This window comes from Leuciscus leuciscus, assembly GCF_965113295.1.
Source record: "Leuciscus leuciscus genome assembly, chromosome: 12".
Lineage (NCBI taxonomy): Eukaryota > Metazoa > Chordata > Actinopteri > Cypriniformes > Leuciscidae > Leuciscus > Leuciscus leuciscus.
The window spans coordinates 17,894,518-17,914,435 of NC_138736.1; the positions used below are offsets into that span (position 1 = coordinate 17,894,518).

The 19,918-nt window shown below is 42.4% G+C and overlaps 1 long non-coding RNA gene across 1 annotated transcript in view; it reads right to left on the reverse strand.

Moving 5' to 3' along the window:
• Positions 1–19,918, reverse strand: part of LOC309511603 — a 223,794-nt gene that overhangs the window by 134,872 nt on the left and 69,004 nt on the right. The window lies entirely within an intron of this gene.

The following is a 19,918-nucleotide window of genomic DNA, read 5'->3' on the forward strand; positions in this document are numbered from 1 at the left end:
AAGAGCACGTCAGATTTACATCACTCATCTGGTATAAACAGCTCAAAATCTTGAATTATCATTCCAAAGACGTTATAACCCGGCTCAAAGGTCATGACAAATGCGAAGAGGACACGGAAAATTGCCCAAAATAAACATTTATTATAACAACTTAAACAATAAACTAACAATTAACAATATAGAGTGTGTTAGTCAGTAACATCAGTGGTGTAAATGTGGATGAGTGACTAGAGTGACGTTTTGGTGTTGAGAAGCGATAACAAAACAAAATATAACAAAACAAAGGTGTGGTGCTGCTGCTAGCAGGAGTGGAACCGAATCAGAGAGAGCGCGAAATCCAAAGAGCCAGAGTATTTATCCTTCCCACAGCGTCTAGCGCAGGTGTTCCCAATCTGGCTCTAGCGCAGGTGCTGCCAATCTGGATTACGGCCACTGATACCTTCAGAGACAAAAGGAGACTGTAAACTGCCCAACACCACACAGTTAAACACCTAACCATGCATGACCGTCACCCCAATCTCTGACCCCTTTATGTATCTAATATCCAGGTTATAAGCCTGGAGAAACAATGACCACCGAGTCAATCTCTGGTTGGGACATCTGAGTGACCGCAAAAAAGTTAGCGGATTGTGGTCAGTATAAACCACAATTGGCTCTCCTGCTGCTACATAGACCTCAAAATGTTGTAAGGCCCAAATAAGTGACAACGCCTCCTTCTCAATGATAGAATAGTTACTTTGGTAACTGTTAAACTTTTTAGAGAAAAAACTGACTGGCCTCACCAAACCCTGGTCATCCCGCTGGAGCAAAACGGCACCTGCTCCCACCTGACTGGCATCCACTTGAAGCATAAAAGCTCGATCAAAACAAGGAGCTGCTAGGACGGGAGCAGAACACAACAACATTTTCACATTATCAAAGGCTTGTTGACAACAAGCCGACCAATCAAATTTCATCTTGGTCTTGAGCAGTTCGGTGAGGGGAAACACCACCGTGGAGAAGTTTTCGCAAAAACCTCTATAATAACCCACTAAACCCAGGAACCTCTGAAGTTCCTTTTTTGTGGTGGGTTGTGGATATTCTGCTATTGCTACGACTTTGGCCTGGACTGGAGCCACACTGCCCTGACCTACCACACGGCCAAGATATGTCACTGTGGCCATGGCAAAGCTACATTTAGCCAAATTGATGGTAAGGTGTGCTTCCACCAAACGCTCAAACAATGAACGAATGCGCTGGAGATGTGAGTACCAGGTGTCACTATAAATGACCACATCATCAAGATAAATAGAACAGCCTGTCAAACCAGACACTACATGATTCATCAACCGCTGAAATGTTGCGGGGGCATTCTTTAACCCAAATGGCATCACCTTGTACGAATACAAACCCGAAGGTGTAGTAAACGCAGAAACTTCCTGTGCACGCTTGGACAAAGGCACCTGCCAATAACCTTTAAGCAAATCAAATTTGCTAATGAATTTGCCAGATCCCACCTGATGATAAATTTCTATCAAAAACCAAAAACAGTGATATACATCTCAATAAAGAAGAATAATCACATATAGAACAGCGTCACTAAGCTAAACTAAGAGAAACAATAGCTGAGGGCATGTCTGGACATGCGTGCGTGAGGCAGTTATACATAACTAAACATCTCGATCTCTATAAACTCTATAAAATCAAACATAAGGCAAACATGCTTACTTGTAGGTCAATGACTAACACCTCAAGGTAACTTAAGCGGCAAATATCACAGGTAACAATGTCCCCTCAGCGATCGGCGCAACATAACCGTTCAGCAGGCAACAGCTACTTCACTCACGAGAGCGCTCAGTCCGAGAACGATTTTCGGTGTCAGAATTAAAGTCCTCTCTTAAAGGAGCCTCTCTTAAAGGAGCCCCTCTCTTAAAGGAGCCTTTACAACAGTCGCCCCCAAAGATGAGAAGCATCTTTGTATTCAGGAAAGGCGACTATTAATGAGGGCTAGGAACTCCAGGATCTTCTGAAGGCAATGATGGTAAGACAACCAAGCGGGCAACTGGTCTGGTGTATATTTTACCCTTGATCTGCACATCTGCGGATCTGATATGGCCATCGGGACTCAGGTGGGTCTGAATTACTTCACCTACAGGCCATAAACCTCGGGGAAACTGAGGCTCTACGATCATCACGTAAGTATGCTCTTGGAGGTCAGGAGGCGAAGCTTGCCATTTTTGCCTGGTCTGCAGAGTGGGAAGGTAATCATGGATGAATCTGGACCAGAATTGATCCGCCAGGATCTGGGAATGTCTCCATCTTCTGCGACTCAACATATCAGATTCAGGATAGATGACCTGTGGCAACGATCTATCAGGCCGCTCGATGAGGAGACTACTTGGGGTCACAGGATCAATATCGGCCACATCCGAGGATACATAACCCAAGGGTTTTGAGTTAAGGATAGCCTCGACTTCCAACAAAATTGTCATCAGGACCTCCTCAATTATCCTCAACTTCCAACCCAATTATCAACATAAAAACACCTCTCTACAGAGAAACGAATCTCCTCATCTGTCAAGGGGTGCTGACGGGTGTGGCGCTGGAGTGCATAGATAGCACAACAGGGACTGGAGGTGGTACCAAAAGGTAGGACTAACCACTTGAAGGTCTGAGGAGCCTCCTCCATCTGCAGGTCTCGCCATAAAAAACGGAGTGAAGAACGATCTTCAGGCAGGAGACGAACCTGGTGGAACATCGCCTTAATATCTCCGCTTACAGCTACAGAATGTTCTCGGAAACGAAGGAGGACACCTAACAACGAGGCTCCAAGGGTAGGTCCGGGCAATAAATGCTGGTTAAGACTCTGACCTCTGTACTGATGTGAACAATTAAAGACAAGCCGGGACTTTCCATTGTGGCTCACAAGGTGGTGAGGAATGTACCAACACTCAGGGGTATCAGGAACAGGATCAGGAACTACATGGACAACTCCGCTCTCTTGGAGTTTACGTATCTCTGTTCGGTAGATCTCGGCTTTCCCAGGATCCTTCAACAGGCGTCGCTTCCCACTGCGGAGGGTAGGCAAGACTGAATCTCTTGGAGCCTTCAACACCGGCATGTCTCGACGACGAAGAAGGGGAGTGGCGAGGCGACGAACACCTTCTATCTCTTGGGTAATGGTCTTGAGGTCAAGCAGCTGAAGGGCTTCCTGATCTTGCTTGGAACGAGTAACTTCGTTACTCTCACGGTAAGGAATTGTATCCAACTGCCACAATCTCTGAACGTGGTGAATGAGTTCATCTTGGACAGGAACCAAAGAGGTAAGTAAACACTGAGAAGGTGTGGAAGGAAAAACCCGTAGAAGGAACAGGACCCTGAAGTGTCCATCCCAAGTTGGTACGAACAGCGACTGGCGCTCCCGGGCCGCCCCATCGAACAGGCTCAGTGGGTGTTATAAGGTGAGGCTGGTCGGAACCAATAAGGAGCAATGGTTGGACATCGGTAAGGGTACGGATGGGAAGTCCTCTCAAGTGTCTGTACTTCTGCTTTAACTGCTCCACAGGATAGGACTGGCGTGACAGGTTAAGGCGATCAGCCGTAAAGGCATGACTGATCTGATAACTAACCTGCGGTCGGTAGACAGGAGAAAGCTGGAAGGATATGGAACAACCTCGAATGACCTGAACTTCATCCCTGACGGTCCGTAATGGCAGATCTTCAGGAACACCCTGAATGCCCAGGGCTTCAACAGCAGTGGAAAGTAGGTTTGTTCGCTCTGATCCGTCATCCAGAAGGGCAAAGGTATCTAAGGTACGTTCTTCATAATGCAGACGCACTGGGACCACCTTAAGCATAACACGGCCGCTAATGGAAGGTTTATCGCAGAAGAACCTGTCTGAGGAGAAACTCGTAAGGCAACTCTTCTCCACAATGGTAGGATCCTCTGTAGAGGAAGGACCGACATTTACATCGTGTAAGGGGCAAAGATGTAAGCCACGGCAAAGACTACAGGGCTTCTTCAGGTCACATCGAGCAGCATGGTGAGATCTGGCACAATGCCAACAACGATTGTGCTTACGGATCCAGGTCTTAACTTGATCAGGAGTGAACTGGGTGAAGGAAGCACACTGACTCAGGTAATGCTCAGATGTGTCACAGAAAGGGAAATAGCACTTCGCTTTAACAGGCTTGGCTGGCTGAACGGAACCCCTACGAGTCAGGGAAGACTCAACTGAGGAAGGTGACAGAGATGAGGATGTTCCAACTCCATGCAGGATAGCAACGGATCTCTTGCCAGCATGTGAGCTCTTAGATATTAACTCTGCATCGTAACTATGACACCAGGTCTCGTAATGAAGCCAATTAGAGAGGTCAATGAGGTTAGGATTAGAACCAGGTTGACGAAACATATGGCGACGGAAGTCCGCTCTCTGCTCTGGGGGAAGCTTACTCAGAAGGCGTGCGACGTGGGAACCACAGCTCAACTCCAACTCCCCTTCATGTCCTAAAGTTCTCAACAAGCCGACTAGCGACTGGACTTGGAGAGCTAATTTCTGAAAGGCTGGGACATCCCCTCATCTAACATCAGGACTATCAAGGACACTAGCTATCCTCCTCAAAGCTAACTGATGTGGCTGGCCGTACTTTTCACGAAGTGCTGACATAGTATCCGTGAAGGGAGTAGGTGAATTCAAGTAAGCATCAGCAATCATCTTAGCTTCCTCGAGCTTGAGGTGATCTACTAAGATCTGGTACTTAAACAGCTCAGTACCATCTGGGGGTAGCAGGTTCTCCAAGGATATGCGAAGACGAGTGAACTCACTAGGATCTGGACGAGTAAATTTAGGGATCGTAGGAGGGGGACCACGATACACAGACTCAGAGGAATAGAGTACAGGGCGCACCCTTGGCTCTGTCTGAGGAAGGGAAAGTGGGTGACTAGGATAGGCAGGCGCCGGCTGGTGTTGGGCAGGCAAGGGCATGGCGCTAGGGGTGAGCATCTCTCTAAGGTCCTGAGGAGTAGGAGGCGGAGGGAACTCACCAGCCTCTGGAAAATTAGGCCGAGACGGGCGTAAACGAGTAGTGGTGAGCTCAAAGGGATACTGCTGAGACTCTGAGACCACAGGCCAATAAGAAGTGGCTGCATCGTACAAATCCAGATGACCTAACTGTCTAGTTAAGGCTACATCAGGCTCAGGCCAAGGCGGCGGAGGAAGATCAGGGAAAGGACCACCATCGACATCGGAGTTGACACACAGGGTTGCACTGAAGGATTAGACCACCACGGGTGCACTGGGGATGGCAGTTGGCCTCTGGCTTGGCCAAGGTCTGATCGAAAGGACTGCGCTGCTAGGACTAACTCGTGAACTTCTGCCCTGAACTGCTCTCAACTCTCTCAGGTCCTCTCGGAAGGCTGCACGCTCTTGGCGCAGGTGCTGTAGCTCGCTGACGTGGGCGGAAACAACTGAATCAGCCACTGAAGGCGAGGAATGAGGTGACTGAGGGCACACAGCAGGCTGAGTAGGCTGATGTCTGTATGACCGGCTCTGCAAGCCATCCGGATGGACACGGCCATCATTAGGAGGGGTAACACCTGGCTGAAAGGACAGGGACCAGGTTGAGACTGGCACCTCTGTAGGTCTGGGTCCACCTCTGGGAAACTGCACCTCATATTGCTCTAGGTAGGCTGGAGGACGAGTAAGTCGCTTAGGGCATGATCCAATGACATTCTCCTCATCAGAATCCATCATATCAGAAAGGAACACTCATCCGGCTCGAAGGACCACAATGTTTAGGAGACTTTGACTGTCTGGATCTGATTTTAATTAGATGAGTGAACCCCTCTGGGTGCCTATCAGAGCACAGTTTAATATAAGGATGAGGAGACAGTTGAGCAGGTTTAGATGATGTATTAATATAAGATCAATCCACAGAGGTACAGGTATGTCACAGGTAGGTATTACAAGCAGTAGAGGAATTAGTCTGGAAAACAAGAAATCCCATAAAAGGATAGTAAATAACAAGGTTAAGCTGGGCATATACAATATTAAACATCCATTGGTACATAAAGGCAGCCAAAGCATACTAAATCCTCATCAGTAACACTTCTCCATAGAATGTACAATTCAATAAAGGAAAATAAGGCATCACATTGTGAATTATAGACCATAAGCAACCGTTTAAGATGATGAACATCACTCCATATATGAATAAGAGAGCACGTCAGATTTACATCACTCATCTGGTATAAACAGCTCAAAATCTTGAATTATCATTCCAAAGGAATGATACATTTCCATCAAAAACCAAAAACAGTGATATACATCTCAATAAAGAAGAATGATCACATTTAGAACAGCGTCACTAAAGTAAACTAAGAGAAACAATAGCTGAGGGCATGTCTGGACATGCGTGCGTGAGGCAGTTATACATAACTAAACATTTCGATCTCAATAAACTCTATAAAATCAAACATAAGGCAAACATGCTTACTTGTAGGTCAATGACTAACACCTCAAGGTAACTTAAGCGGCAAATATCACAGGTAACAATGTCCACTCAGCGATCGGCGCAACATAACCGTTCAGCAGGCAACAGCTACTTCACTCACGAGAGCGCTCAGTCCGAGAACGATTTTCGGTGTCAGAATAAAAGTCTTCTCTTAAAGGAGCCTTTACAACACTACTAGTTTAGTTTTATACTGCAAGTATACTTATAAGTTTTCAAGTTAACATAGCATCATGCTTATTGTTTACTATTTATATATTTTTTTGCACTTTAAGTATATTGCTATGTTCCTATTTAGATATAATTGTTTTATTCTTGAAATATACCTATAACTGTACTTTAACTCTTTCCATTTTAAAACATTTTGGGGTGGTTTCCCGGACAGGGTTTACATTAAGACAGGAGTAGGCCTTAATCTAGAACAGTAAATCGTGTCTTAAAAAATGGCTTTCTGAAACGCAGATTAAGTACAGATTACTAACACCTGGACTATGGAGTCCTGAACTAAAACAAATGGTATTGACCAAGTAAAGCTTACAATTTAATGGAACTGAGAAGTAAATCCAAGGAAAACAATGACAGCAGAAAAAGACAGCAATCATTTTTTTTTTTTTTTTTTTTAAACCTGAACAAGAGATAACTCTTTTAAAGCAAATAGCAAAGAAAAACTGCACACATCAGCTGAATCTACAAAGCCACTAAAGGGGCATGGTGAAGGAAAAATAATATGAGAACAAATTATTCATCAATGCTTTTGTGTTCTCTCACAAATGTGTTGCGTTCCCTCGAGAAACTGCATTTACAAAAATGTTGTGAGCAAACACGAAGTTCCCTACTCTACCCAGTCCAAGCAGGATTCAAAGGGTCTCAGCATGGAAGACAGATGTGCTAACAAGGTCGCTAGTCTCTAGCATCAGTTGCTAATGCATCTCTTGGGGCTAGGGAAGTGAAGTTTACACACACAGCTCTTATTGCCTGTTATATAGGCCTACACACACACACACACACACACACACACACACACACACACACACACACACACACACACACACACACACACACACACACACACACACACACACACACTATCTCAATTCAATAAGCTTTATTGGCTGTCTCTGTCACTCTCTCTCACTCACTCACTCACTCACTCACTCACTATACACAATAATTATTAAAAGCATAAATGTAAAAAAAAATATAAAAAAATCATATAATTTCTGCATTCTCCAGTAGATATGTCTAATAATGACAATTCAGAATACAAAAATGTGCAAATAAACATAAATACATATAGGCTAATAGAATACAGATATATAATTTCTGTTACTGCTTACCTCTATTGCCAGATGCTGTTGCGTTTCTTCACCCATTGCCCTCCGTTTCTTCGGGGGTGGTTCCTGTACAGGTTCCCTATACTCCTCATCCTCAACTAGAGAAGGAACGTGATCCCTGTCCCTGATCCAAAACAAGTTTCACAAGTCACTGTGCACCCTGAAATTACTGTATCAGAAACCAACTTGCTGGAAGATATTAAAATAATTTTTATAAAACTGTATTAAAATACGTGCTATTGTTGTGTTGGACCTAGTCAATGTTATCTAGATTCATCACAAATAAATTCACTAGTCTAACATGGTGGCGAAATTGTGATATTTATGATAGGTTCTATTGTGTTCAGTCATGTGGACTTATGGTTTAATTGTTTAGGCTACAAAAGCATGTTTTCAGCCAAAATGCAAAATCATAGCCTACCTGATAGCCTGTATGCTGTGAGTGAACCTCTGGGTGATCCCTGCGATGAAGACAGAGTCTATGTTCCTCTTCTGCAGATGGTTAAACAGCATGTCTACATGTGGCATGATTTTGTGGAATAACGCCAGGATGAAACAGAAAACCTCATCTTCCAACATTCTCATACAACCCCCGGCCTCTCTCTTCGATATGGCATCAAAGTCTCCTCTGTCTCAAATGGTTTGGAAGCACTTAACCAGTTAATCTTTGTGCTCGTAAACTGTGTTAACAGCACAACTGTGGAAGTTCCATCGCGTTGTTGAAGCACCTGGAAGTCGGTGTGGCACCACTTCATCCAGCACTGCCGTTCGTTTGAATGACTTGGAATTTTTTTTTAGAAAACCCCCCAAAATGTCTGAAAAAGACTGTCTGATCTTTGGGATGTGGGATGTTGCCTGCTGCATGATGAGGTTCAACTAATGCGCATAACAGTGAACGTAGTATGCACTTTCGTAGACGTCTTGCACTTTACGCTGCACTCCACCTGTAGCACCCCTCATCACTGCGGCACCATCACAGGCCTGGGCAATTCATTATCTCTCTTGTCCCGCAGGAAGGATAGTGCTCAGCCTTTCCAGTAATGCAGTGGCAATCGTATCAGCGGTCACATTTGTAAGCGTGATAAACTCAAAAATGAGTGCAGATGTCGGTTGTCTCGTCTGCTTGAATGGTAAAATAGTCTGACTGTTTCACCTCTTCCAGAATGCGGTCTCTGAGAAATGACAACATGCAGTCTAATGGCTCGTTTCCACTGAGCGGTACGGTACGGTACAGTACATTAAGGTACGGTTCGGGTCGGTAAACCATGAATCGGCTAGCAACAGTACCCTTACTTGATAGGAGTGGTGTTGCCTATATGCCGGAAAGAAGCGATCGACGTCATTTTTGCACGAAGAAGAGAGCAACATAAACAACAATGGATGACATACAGCAGATCTTGTTCTTGCTTCTCGGCATGTTTGTCACAAGAAGCCAAGCGCAGAAATTAGGCGTTTCTCAATAGCAAGTACGCAAAGTTCGGACTTGCTAAGTCCAGCTCAGGAGAATGACTCCCGAGGACGCGAGTCCGGTAATTCTGCAAATGGAACAGCGCATTCTTCAAAGCATCACTCAGCTCGCTCTGCTACTCCGGTTATCTCTGTATGTACATTTTAGGCAACAATGTTATAAAACACCACACTGCCTCTTCATGTTTTCATTTAAAGAAATCTTAAAGGACAAGTTCGGTATTTTACACTTAAAGCCCTGTTTTCAGATCGTTTCTGATGAAATACAACGGTTAAGATTGAAATTTGGACAAATGCTGCTGGCCCGAGAATCTTCGGTTTCTGTGGTAGCACCCCCCCACCTCCACAATGGTTGCATAGGTGCACTGGAATAATCCTTCCTAAAACGCATTAAACTTTCGTTTACAAAGACGTGAAACTCACCGAGTGGTCAGGGGTGTTCACTGATATGCTCACACAAAAATCGCTGCAAAAGATGCTTTCCAACAGGTTTTATCGTAGTTTTTCATCCAATACAAGTCAATGGAGTTGGACAAAAACTATGATAAAACCTTTAAGTGTAAAATACCGAACTTGTCCTTTAAACATTATAACCACACAAATGTGTTTCAGGCAACGTGTATTGATTATATTCACTGCATGTAACGTTAACGTTAGCCTATTTATAACAACAACAAAAAAAATCATATTTAACACAACCCTGCCTCTTTTCGTTTCAATATTAAAAATATTAAACTTATTAATATGGTTAAGGCAATATGTGAATTTGTACTCTGATCATCTTCACTGTAATAAAATGAAAAATTACAAAACTAAACCCTGTCTCTTTTTGTTAAATTTCAGTTTTATCAATAATATCCATTATAAAAGTATAAGTAAAAAGTACAAGAAGCTATACAATAAGAAATAAAGCAAACAATTCAGTCAAACATACAAAGTCAGTGCTCTAGTCTAACGTTACAACGGTTACAACAAATTAGATTCACAAGACCAAAGATCGCCCGTTAGGTCTACACAAGACGAATTATATCTCATGTTTAACCACTAGCGTTGGAAGGACCAGCCGAGGAAAGGCTGTTCCAGGCGGTGTACATGAGTGCCAAGCGCCCGGTGATTGCCTGGATCTCACTACCTGGATAACATTTTCATAAATCTTTATAAATAAACCACAGATTTGAGCTTTAAACAACTACATTCTCGCCTGAAAAACTCTTAAAATGACATTTCGTGACAAAAAATGGCGCTTCTTATGTTGTCATTCCCCTTGTAGCACGCGCAAGTGACGATTCTCTGTCAACCAATCAACGTCCTGCAGTGAGTCTAGCTCCACCCTTTAGTACCCAAAAAGTGGTACGGTTCGGCATTTTGGTACCATTCACAACTTTTGACAATGGAAACGGAAATAAATGCATACCATACTGTACCGTACCGTACCGCTCAGTGGAAACGAGCCATAACAGTTCATTTTGCACGGTCTTCGAAGTGCCTTTAAAAACAGTGGCCTCAATCGACCGTGAGTTGGAGGTGCACATGGAGAACCATGTACACCTCCAACTCACGGTCGATTGAGGCCATGAGATCAATTAGACCCAGGAAAATGCCAGGGTTTTCTGATGTGTCACTTTCATCGAGACCACGCAAAGCAAGTTCAAAGGCACCACAAAATTTCACGGCATCAATGATCTTTGACAAAATATGCCGATTCCTGTCCACCTCCTCGTTGTGCCTTGCGGCTATGCGGTGTCCCTCATCTAGCTGTGTGGCTATGCTAATTCAGCCTAGCATGGCTAGCTTCACAGAGTTGTTCATATGCACTCTTGCCCGCTCATGTTTCTTAATGCGTTCTGACCAAGCGGCAACATTCTGATCTGAAAAATGAAGCCTACCCGGAAGTGCGAAAAACTGCAATACATCGAAAATCCGCTAGGGGAAGGTCCCAAAAGGGAGCAAATGTCCATAGCCCCCATGTTAAAATGTCCGTTTTCACAGCATAAATTCATGTTTTTACAGGTTGGTCCCATGGACTTTTATTGTATTTTTCGATAGGTTCCGAGTGCCTGACAACCATGAGGGCTGTGAATTTTTTTCTAACTCGTTAGTTTAGATCGTATTTAGATATAAAATGTATGACAATAAGGGCGTGGTTAACTTTGATTGACAGCTTGATTGACAGCTGACAATGCAGCGCCACGGAGAATGACAACATAAGAAGCGCCATTTTTTAATACAGTTGACATATAATACTACTGTTTCTGTATCATGAAATGTAGTTTTAAGAGTTTTTCAGGCGAGAATGTAGTTGTTTAAAGCTCAAATCTGTGGTTTATTTATAAAGATTTATGAAAATTGTATCCAGTTGTGAGATCCAGCGATGACCGGGCGCTCGGCGTTCATGTACCCCGCCTGGTACAGCCTTTCCTCGGCTAGTCGTTCGGACGTTTGCCGCTGACTCTGACGTCTCTGTAGTGGTTAAACATGAGATATAATTTGTCTTGTGTATATCTAACGGGCGATTTTTGGTCTTGTAAATCTATAATTTGTTCCCTGGCCAATCGGTTTGGCTGAGGGGAAGTTTCATAAGTTTATAAGCTATTTAACTTTACCATTGTATGGTTAGACTAGATCGAGCGCTGACTTTGTATGTTTGACAGAATTGTTTGCTTTATTTGTATAGCTTCTTGTACCTTTTACTTATACTTTTATAATAGCTAATATTGATAAAACTGAAACTTAAGAAAAAGAGACTGGGTTGAGTTTTGTCATTTTAAATTTTAATACAACGAATATGATCTGTAATGTTGTTTAGTGCAACATCTGTTGTTTAGTACAAATGCACATATTGCCTGGACCATATTAAAATGTTTAATATTTTTATATTATATTTAAAACGAAAAGAGGCAGGTTTGTGTTTTATATTTTGTTTGTTTTTTTATAAATAGGCAAACGTTATGTGCAGTGAATATAATCAATACGCGTTGCCTGAACCACATTTGTGTGGCTATAATGTTTAAGATTTCTTTAAATGAAAACGAAAAGAGTTAGTATGGTGTTTTATAACATATTTCGTTGCCTAAATATACACAGAGATAACCGACGTAGCAGAGCGAGCGAGTGACGCGCGCTGCGTCAGAAGGTGGGCGGGGTTAGGATTTCCCAAGATTTTCCAAGATGGCGCCGCCCATACCCCCATAAACGGCTTCAAACCCGTTCTTCAGAAAGTCTATGGGTGACGTCACAGACGCTTTGTCCATATTTTTTACAGTCTATGGTTCTGACATATGTTTCAGGTCTGTCACCCCTGTCTGTGTCCACGAGCTATCACAAGCATTTTTTTTAAACAGTAAGCAAGGGAAGCAAAAGATTGCATTGGCATACCCACAGCTAGTTAGCCAAGCCTTTCGATCGAACAAACCTCAGGAAAAGGTTCTCTTGTAGGTTTTCTCCTTTTCTCATGCCTGTTGGGTTATATTCACTTCTGGCTTGTCTGGTCCGAGTTCTTTTACAATGAGTTTTTCCGCTAATGTTCTTCTTTCGAAGGGATACAGGTGTAGAGATTGAACTGAATTTGGGGCAAGCTCAACTCCCACGACTACATTAGTGCTACTCGATGGCGCCGGCACCGCCATGCTGTGTCGCCACTCCTCTCTGAGGTAAATGTCCCGTGGTACAGCAGGTGCACTGCTCTAATCTTGGTACTACAGGCAATATTTTCAGAGCCCCCAAACCATAAAATTCGACGACGATGATTGGCGAAATATAAACTTTTTTGTGTAGCAACCAGGGAACCATTGTCTTAAATTCCTGCACTGTAGGGCTGAGCGAAATGGAGCCAAGGGAAGACAGCCTATTGGCTACTACTACACCAACATGATAAACGTAACGATGTTGAAAGTGAATGCAAATATCATTTTGGAGAGTAACACATTCTAAAGTAAAACCATTATTAGCATGTAATTAACACAGATTATTTTTCAAAATGAAAGATTATAAAAAAACAAAACAAAAAAACAAAACAGACAGGCAGGTCGGCGCCCCAGCTGCTGCTATATATATATATATATATATATATATATATATATATATATATATATATATATATATATATATATATATATATATATATATATATATTGATCTTTACTGACATAGTCCAAGTAATACATGTGTTTTCTTTGAAACACAGTGTTAATCTGAAGTTAAACCTGCCTCCTTGTAGGTTTAATTTAAGACTCACTTTAGTCCTGAAGTAGCTCTCATCTTCCTCCGGGAAATCAATTTATTAAACTCTGGACTACACCAAGTCTAGGACTATTTAAAACCATGACATAGAAAGCAGATTTCTGTTAATCTGGTTTAAAAGACCAATTTAGTCCAAGACTAGGCTTAAACTCTGTCCGGGGGAAACCGTCCCTTTTATTCTAGCTTCATGCATCCTTTTTAATCTTTTTTTTAATCTTTATTCACCTGTGTTTTGATTCAGAGATTTTGCACTCTTTCAGACGTAATAGCGCTCCCTACCGTATAGCAGTGAAAACATGGCTAGCCAGTAAATTCAGTCAATGGCGGGGAAAGAGTAGATTTGAAGTAACTTCCTATGTTAACTACCAGTGGACTAGTCTACACAAAAATTCTGATACTCAGAATTAGGAACATATCTGTTGTCTTTATAAATCAATATTTTCAAACAATGTGAGTTTATAAGACAGTATGTAAAACTATGTGAAAAAAAGTATTTAATAAGCTACTCAATTAAAAGAGTAAACACAACTACAAGCCAAGTATACTTGAATACTTAATTATAGTTTTAAGTATCTCGATCAAAAGATTGAGTACAAGTATTGGCCAAAATATACTTACACTTTTCTGTCAGTACAAGTCAAATATACTTAAAGGTGGGGTATGTGAGTCTCTTTTTTGTCAATTTTTTCAAAATCACTTGTAATCCTATTCCTAACCCACTTACAGCCACTGAGTTAAGGCCTATTTATACTTCTGCGTCGAACTGCGTCGTAGCTACATCGTAGGCTGTGTGTAGCACGCGTACCCTTCGGCGTACCCTGACGTGCACCACTCCAAAAATGTAACAACGCGTCAATTCTACGCGGACGCAAGCGCTGTGATTGGTCTGCCAGAACCCCTACCTTGGGGTTTCACATGCTCCCTAGGTGCGCGTCAAAGCGGACAACAACGCAGAAGTATAAATTAAAACCAACACGTTGCCTACGCGTATAGGCTCCGGCGTAGGTCCGACGCAGAAGTATAATGAGGCCTTTAGAAGCACTGAAATGAAAATTAAGCAATTTAATCATCTGTGGAACGGGAAGAACTCGAAAAACTCCAGCCAATCATTTCCAAGACCACCTAGAATCATTGGACAGTAAGTTCGTCAATCAAACGGTCGTACCACCCCCACCCCCCCCTCCCCTCCCCCATCCCCCTCCATGTTCTTTGAATGGATGGCCAGCGTTGGAGGAAAGAAGGTAGGACCATTTGATTTGTGTATTTTCAAAATCTGCTGGCCGTTTTGCAAATCCCATACCCTACCTTTAAGGATAATCTTTTTGGTAAGGCTAGTATTACATTTAGCTCGATTAAAACATTCATTTAGCAGAATGGGCATCATGAATGCTCAGGTACTGTAAAAGTGTGCTGGAATTGTAACAATTTTGGTGAAATTTCGCTGGCAAAAAAAGGTCCATTGTCAATAGTTTAGCACTGCTTGCACAGAAGTCACTTTTAAAACAAGCAAGTTCATGTGACCAACTTTAACACAAGTTAAACCTGTATAGATTTCACGGTAATTACTGGATATTAAAATTATTTAGCCAGTGAAATGTTGCTAAACTTCCGTAAATGTGACCTTTTTAAGTTTGGCACAGAAGAGGTCCTTCATCATACCTTCTGAGATCTTTGACAGCACTATATGTGGTTTCAGCTTCAAAGGGTCAACACACACCAACCCCGTTTCATGTAAAATCATCACACATGTGAAGAATTCTACATGCAGTAAAAATGTACAGACATCTAGCTACCGAATGACAGACTTTTGGCAGAGCCAAAAGTTCCACAGTATGGAAGAACACAACGACACACAAAGGCTGTTCATAGTCCATATTTAAACCTTGAGAAGTGCACCATAATACCAAAGTGTGCTTTAAAAACGTTCTCATTACAGATGTGATCAAAACCAACATTTCACTTAACTTTATGATGCATCTGTGTGCCAGCAGGGTAAAAGAAAGGAAGAGGAAAAAGAGATGTGTGCTGTCAAACTGACCAAAAGAATAACATTAAACCAGAAGTGAAGTCTCACTGTCGGCTGTGTGCCGAGCTCTGATTACTGTGATCTTTTATGAAAATAGATTTTTGTTTGCTGTCTCTCTTCATACAGTATTTGTGTGTGTTATGTTGATGAGGGCTTCTCTAATCTATGTTCCACCTCATCAAAACACTTCAGAATGAATCACAACCTGGCAGCCACAAAAATGACTCTAACAGCTGTTTATTTTCAGTTCTGTGTTTACCCTGGATGAAGTGCATATTTTAAACGGTTTGTTTTACTCATTATAACATTTCCATTGGTAGGATATGAATGATTAATCAGTTTGTGTAGTTACAGTTACTGTTTTCTAACCCCAAGTATAATGCTAATTGGTAAACATCCAGGAACGTCTTGGTTACGTATGTAACCCTCGTTCCCTGAGTAGGGAATGGAGAAGTTACGTCAGTGACGGCGAAATGGGGGTTTCACATAGAAAACCTATCACCTTCGAGATTTAGAAAACAAGCCAATGGCAATGGAAATGCCTTGGGTCTGTGGATTTTGCATGCGTAACTCCGCCCCACCTCATGGGTATATAAGGAAGTACGCTGGCATAGCGCAGTATGTTTTCTCGCTGAGGAAACAGCTCTTCTCGCTTTCTTCACCACAATATATTACAAAAATACTCGGTAAATAAATTAGTAAAAGTAAAATAATTGGTTCGTTGATGGACATGCACTTGTTAATGATGATGGTGAGGAATTACAGTTGCAACATCTCATAATTTACCTCAAACTGAGTAGTGTATCACTGAGAAACGCGATGGAGGTTCGGGGTAAATAACTAGTTCTTCCAGTGTTTCATCATCGGACTCGCTCTCGCATTGATATGGTAAAAACGTCATTGTTTAATTTATGGTGTAGGAAGCCTCAGGACAGCTGACGCGCTGTAGTGTATGCGGTAAACCAATCACAACAGACTGAGCTGTCTGGCCAATTAGAGCAGAGTAGATCACGGAAAGGAGGGATTTAGAGAGATTGATTCATTTGACGAGTCGTTTAAAGGAGCCATATGTAAGATTGTGGCCAAAACTGGTACTGCAATCACTTTCAAATTACTGTAGAGCGGTGTATATATTTTAAGTACATTTTGACATTTGATGCATGTAAACCTGTTGTAGGAGACTCCAAAGCAACATTAGGAAATTTTAAAATAGCATAATAGAGGCACTTTAAAAGCTAAAGTATTGGTCACTCATATCTTCCCTGTTTCTCTGTACTTTTATGTTGTATTTCTAGTTTCCTGTTGCATGTGGCTTGCTTTGTAGTCCCTTTGTAGTCCTTTTGTTTCATTTGTTCCCCTTGATTGTATCCACAGGTGTGTCTTGTTACCTGTTTTATCTTGTTAGCTAGCATAGCGGTTTCCTGTCTGCCTGAGTGGATTGCGTTTGTTGCTCCATATAGCTTTGTTTATAATCTATTCTCTATCAGGCTGACAGAGAAGTTTTCAGTATTAGAGACACGCATCCAAACCTTAATCGAGGATAGTAAGAATGCAAGGGCTTTTGATACTGCTTTGGATGCGACAAGCCTAGCGAACACCGTACATTGTTCAGTTCCGGTTGTAGAGCCCATGCAGCAGGGCAACTGGGTTACTGTGAGACGGCATAGTCTCAAGGCGAAACACTGCTGTTCCGTTCCGAAATAGAACATCAAACAGGTTCTCTCCACTCAGAGGCGCACCCACTGAGAATCCTGTTGAAAGTGCCCTAGTGATTGGCGATTCTATTACACAGAACGTGAAAATAGAGACACCAGCCACCTTAGTCACATGTTTGCCAGGAGCCACAACGCCTGACATCAAAGAAAATGTAAAAGTGCTGGCTAATGCTAATCGGAAATTCTTTAAAAATATGTCTGACTTCGCCAGTCAGAGATCACTAAAATCAACATTAAAGAGGGGTGTGAACTCGCAAGTAGGATGTCAGACACTGTAATATGCTCTGACCCCCTTCCTGTTCGCCGGAGTGATGAGATACTTAGCAGACCGGCCTCAATCAATGGATGTGTCCAAATGGTGTCCACAGAATGATATTGGGTTGATATTCAATTGGAAAAGTTATCATCCTTTTTAGCTAGATAACAAGATCAACAAACTGTTGCACAGGGGTTTCCTGTCTACCTGAGTGGATTGCATTTGTTGCTCCATATAGCTTTGTTTTTAATCTATTCTCTATCTTTGCTTGCTGTTTATTGCTTAATATAACTTAATCATCACAATATATCTTGTGGAAGTATGGATGTTTAGTTTCAGGCTACTATTGGTTGGTTGGGGTCTATTGAGTAATCCTATCACGGCTAGAGGCAGAGTATATGTACCTGCTTTGTGGTGAATCACGTCAAGGAGGTAGTTCCTTTTCCTTTCCGGTTCCTCATGCCACTGGGCAAATAGTTTGTACAGTGTGTAGGAGAGCATTTGTAATGTTTCCCACGGTTGTTGTGTCTGCAGCCTCTTCACAGGTAGGAACGCGGTTGTTTGTGGCGTTTATCCTTCCCTTATAGAGCAGTGGGTAAATCAATATGCCTTGTGTTCTTTTTACAGAGTGTTCTTTTTACAGCGTGCGTGTTGATTTTCTCTTTGGACTGTCGTGACCGGGATTCCTCGCTCCCTAAGTATGCAGATTATTGGTATTCATGCGTTATGGTCTGATACAATATTTTTTTATATCATATTGTCATTTCAGACGTGCAGTGTATTCAGTTGAGTAGCAGGGAGGATTCTGTTGCCGGGGTTACGAGAGGTTGGCTCGTTGACTGCGGAGCACTGCAGTTTTGCTGCTGTCTCAACCTAGGCTAGATATTGTACGATATGATTGGCGATATCTTCATTATTAAAACTCTGGCTGCGGCCGGGTATACAAGAAACTGTTAGTGTTATTACATGCAGGTTGACTGGAGAAAGATCGTGTGTGTGTGCGTGTGTGTGTGCGCATGCGTGTATATGTGGTATATTTACAAGGGGAGTGTTGTGTTTTGTTTTTGTTGTCTTTTGTAATTGTGTGCCGCTCTTCTCTCCAGTAATACAGTACATAGTCTTAAGTCGCATTTCCACCGAAATTACCCGGAACAATTTGTCCCAGGAACTTTTTTTGCGCCAGACCGGTTGCTTTCTGCGTTTACACCGCGGTCTAAAGTACCGGGAAGGTAAACTGCACGCAACTGCTCCTCCCAGTCTGCGACGGACAGTAATCAGTTTTGAGCGCCACATTTATAATAAGTATGGAAGAGATTCAAACTGTGCTGCAGTTATGTATTGGTTTACTAACGAGGTAATTAACAAAACAAAATAGACGAGCACTGGTACTAAAGCGTGTTCAGAAAGCTCGTATGCGTATAAAATTAGACAACGTATGTTATCAGTTATTGTGAGATGCCTGGGACGAACGCGCAAAAATTTCCTCTTTCGCAAATACGCTTAAAAAAAAGCCTGAACTCCGTCTATCAATCATAAATAGTGAATAGTCTTGTAAATAGTTGTTTGTTACTAACCTCAAAGCGCTCTTTCAATCCTGTTATAGTAAATTTGTAACATTGGTTTGGAGTGCCTTGCAATAGATGACAACATAATGACTTAATAATAAAAGCTGTGGCAGAAAAGAGACGAGCACTGATAAAGCGTGTTCAGTAAGCTCGTAATGCTAACGTTAGATATAAAATTTGTATGTTATCAGCTATTGCGGACATTGACCGTGAGATGGCTGGGACGAACGCGCAGAAAGTTTCCTCTTCCACAAATACCCTTAATAAAGCCTGAAACTCGTCGCCAGTCCACCAGTTTTTTTTATTAAATTCCATATTTGCAGACAGACAACTCTTACTGCATGAAGCCACGACACGAACCGCAATAGATTTTTTAAAAAGGGAGGTTAAAAATAAATAAATGCTGCGTGGAGCCATCCAACCAAAATGCGGCGTGAACACAACCAATCAGCTTGTGCAGCGCACAAGTCCCACCCCTGAAAGTTCCTGAACTTTGAAAAAGTACTACCTCATAAGCAGGGACTATCGGAGGGGGAAATATTTACCCGGAACTTCTTTTAGACCCTGGTTCCTGCGGTGTAAACACATCGAGTACCAGCCCAAAGTTCCTAGTTCCTGGGGAAAGTTCCTGCGGTGGAAACGCGGCTTTAGAGTTGAACCTTGACTAACTGGGGCCCAGGTCTGGAAGCAGAAAGACTGGCTAAACTAACTGTCTGCTAGTTGTGACACATAGACACATGTGACACATCCCAACACATAGAGACTCTTTTACCTAGATATCATCATATACGTCATGACGTCAGAACCAATGAGGGCGCTTCGCGCCC